Source organism: Myotis brandtii, unplaced genomic scaffold, assembly GCF_000412655.1.
Source record: "Myotis brandtii unplaced genomic scaffold, ASM41265v1 scaffold165, whole genome shotgun sequence".
Lineage (NCBI taxonomy): Eukaryota > Metazoa > Chordata > Mammalia > Chiroptera > Vespertilionidae > Myotis > Myotis brandtii.
In genome coordinates, this window is record NW_005356042.1 from 6,345,258 (window position 1) to 6,349,161 (window position 3,904).

Consider the following 3,904-nt stretch of genomic DNA (forward strand, 5'->3'; position numbering starts at 1 on the left):
GCGGGAGGGGAGGGTGGAGGGGAGACATCGCCTTAGGCACAAAATTGAAGGGGCTCTGAAAAACTCAGTCAGCAAGGAGAAAGATCTAAAATAACACATAAGTAAACCCAGGAGAAGCAAAATATCAAACGTTTAAATAAAGCCAGGATACAGGCTCAGGATTGGGTGAGGAATGGGTAAGGTCAGATCCTGCCTTGATTTAAAATTCTGTTATTTTGTTTATCATGGACATTTTTGATTTTTTAAAATCTTGCATTAAAATATTATGTATCTTGGAGACCGAGTTTGTGGTGCCCCCTTCAGCGTTATACACGAGATTAAGTGCCTCACTCCCCACCTAGTCCCGGCCCTGCTGACATCAGTAGTAGAGTTGGGATGCGAACCACAAACCCGGGACTCCAGGTGCCAGAGCTTTTCTGTTAAACCGTTGGCCCAGAATTGCAACTGCCAGGGAGACCCCTGAATCTCTCCATTGCGTCAGCATTGATCTGCCTGGGCACCCTGGGGTTCTCAGGTGAGCAAATGGATAGAGAATGAATTGTGCTCAGGTACCCAAGGTGCGGGATCCCAGAAGCTGCTTAATAATTCTTTCTCTTCAACCCCCACCCCCCTCTCCAGCTCCAAAGCTCATCACAAGATTTAATTAACTGCTTGAAGTTAGTGATCCACTTAAAATGCACTGGCTTCCGATTGCTATCGATGCAGGGGATTGCTAGCCTGGCATAACAATTATTCTATTAAAAATTCATAGGTTAACACTCCTGAACAGAGTTTTATGGAGAGGAGTCGCGTATTTCACGGGAAATATACACTTTACCATACATTCATCACACTGTTGATGACAAAACATTTTCCTCTTTTTACTTAGTGTCTGATTTTGTTAAAACAAAGTATTTCCCAAACCCAGATCCTCAGAATCTGGAGAAGGGAGAGTTTATAGGGTACGTGGGAAGGGCCATTTATAAATTGATTTCACTGTTGAGCAAATAGTTTTGCCAGTCTTTTTTTTTAATGAAATGATAACATTCTTAAGCCAAGATGCACCCCCGCCCCCAACTTTGCTAAGATCCAGGCTTGCAGTATCAATGCAGGCTGTCTTAGTCCTGCCGCAGGGCCATCAGCCTGCCAGCTTTACTTAAACCAATTGACTAATTCAGTTAAAAAAAAGTGGAATTTCTTGGTGGCATTGAGCAGTTTTTTGAGCTGAATTTGCCCACCATTATGACAGATGGAGGACGCAGTGACTGTGACAAGGAGGGGTGGGTGCCCCAGCCCAGCCCAGCCTAATGGCTTGGGGCTGACTTAAGTTTCTCAGAGCCTTGGCTTCCTCATCTGGAATGTGGGGACCCCATACCCTCTTTCCAGAAGGTTCCGATCAGATGGAATGGGACCTGCAGTGCATGTGGCTCAGGGCCTGGTATCCCAGGGAATCAGTGTTTTCTTGCCCTTTTCTTCCTCACGCCCCCACCCCACCCCAATTAGGACAGACACTGTGCTGAGAGGCAAAGCCATCTCAGGGGTTGGAAAACTGTCTGCCTGGGACAGAAATGTTTCTGCTGGACCGTGATGTGGCTGGGGAGGTTGGGAAACACCCTTTTGAAAAACTGTTACTTAACAGCACGTATTGATCATCTAGTACGTGCAAAGGCCGCTGCTAAGCTACTGCAGGAAATCCTGAAGTCCTGTCCCTGGAGGTGACAGCGGGAGTCCAGCTGGACCTGAGTGGGGAGGGGAGCCTCTGGCCTCAGGGGCGTCACTTCTATTACCAGCATCTCCACTTAAGAAGGCGCTACACCTGACTTTCCATGTTTCTTAGGGAAAATCTGTAGAAGTAGTTTACAAAAGTAACACGTTTATTGTAGAGTATCTGCAAAATACTCACCAGCACAAAAGGGGGAAAAGAATCACCCCCAAGCGATAACCACTTTTCACATTTTGGTAGTGTTGTGGGCAAGTTGCTTGCGCGCGCGCGCACACACACACACACACACACACACACACACCCCTTGTGGGGCTGTGTCCCTATTGAGTCCGCATCCAGTAGCATTAGCTGTTGTTATTCTTGTTATCTATTTTCTCTGTCCCTCTAAAAACAGGCTGGAAGCGTGCATGTGCTATCTTGCAACTATTTTCTTTCTTTAATTGCTTGAGCATCTCCCCAGCCCCTCAATATTTTTCTACAATGCATTTCTTCATGGCCATGGAGTAGAAAATGCTTTAAAACTCTCAGCTGTCCCAATTCCCCTTCCCCGACTGCAGAGCCTCTGAGCTGGCGCCTCAGTAGCTCAGCCTCCCCAGAAGAATCAGAGCGGAGGTGTGGGCTTCCCTGCACTTCAGGGCCCCACACACTGGCTTTGGGGAGACGGCTAAGATGAGATCGTTTGGTTAAGTCAACAAAAACCTGCCAGTCCCTGAAGCAGCTCTCTGCTCTCAGCTCCTGCAGAGATGCTGCTGGGAAGGAAGGGACCTAGCAAGGCAGCTGGGACCTGGAGCTGTCCGGTTTGCGCTCAAACCAGAGAAACGGCAAAGACATTTGGGGAGCTGCCTTCCCCTTCCAATCCCCTTCCAAATGGGACTGTGGCAGATCCAAGCGGTAGGGGCGGGAGGGGGGTGAATTCCAGGAGAGCCAGCAGCACTTCCGCCAAGCGCCAAGCTCCTGAGCCGGTGTAGAAGCAGTAGGGGCTTCGGACCCAACACAAAAAGACATGGAAATCGAACTCCAGTTCCTGTGTGCATTGCGGATCAAATGGCGACGGTTGTAACAACAGTAACAGCGGCACTAACACAACATCACAATGAGCCAGGCAGTGTTCCCCGTGTTCTCACTGGAACTCACCTAGCTTTACATCCACCCTGAGGTGGGGATGTCTCCAGCTCTTTGCAGCCGCAGACACGGACTGGAAATGAACTGGATAGGTTCCGTATTGGCCCAAGTCGCCCATAATTCCTCCCCACCCTCAGGGACCCATCCTTATTTATTTTACGTAAAAAATCATGTTTGTGGCCTTAGTCTTTGTCCTGCTGTAACACAAACAGTGACTGTCACCCAAGTTTCAAGCCTCGTAGAGAGAAGTGACTTGGAATGAAGGTCCCAGGTGGACCCAGAGAAAGCCACTGCCTGTGCCCCGGGGCTCCTTTCCGAGGAGAGAGCGAGTCAGAGTTACCATTTGGGGCGCCCTACACGCTGTTCTCTCTGGCTGTGGTCCCCTCTGACTGTGGGTGGGAGGAACTAACCCGGAGGGGCCAGGGGCTGCCCCAGGGCGGGCTGAGACCTTTACTGCCCGAGTCTGCATCCAGTTTCTGGGATGCTCAGTCTGACCCCTGGCCCTGTGGTCCCAGCAGGCTCTGAACCCGCTCCAGTTCTGGAAGTGGGGGCTCCGGAAGCGCCTGGGGGCCCCAGGATTCACACCTGAAATGGAACAGGTCCCCACACAGATGGCACCATGACTGCAGATCCTGCCCCTGCCTCTGCGCTCCCCCCTCCTGAGGTTCCCAGAACCAGGGGTAAGAAATGTCCCCAGTGACAGGGTTGATCGTCAGGGGAACAAACCCCGAGTGTGTGGTCCTTTGCTTAATAAGCTGCTGCCTTCTTTTCTTTCTGAAACACGAAGTCCCACAAGCAGTGCCCGTTCTCCATCTTCCTCCCTTGCCAGTGGCAACACGGGACGAAATGGGCTTATCTGTAATTTAAACTCTTTTTCTTTTTAGGACTGCCCCCCCCTACTTCTCCAATAAAGTTTTAATATCACGTGCCAGATCGTGAATAGGGTCAAGGTTCTTCGCGGTTCACTTTGATCACCCGCTGCTGCGTTCTCCTTTTCATTGGAAAGGGAGCCGGCGAAGATCTGGCTTCGGATGCGGGTGTAATGGGGGCAGTCGCGGCAGCGGTGGCCGGGGCTCCCCA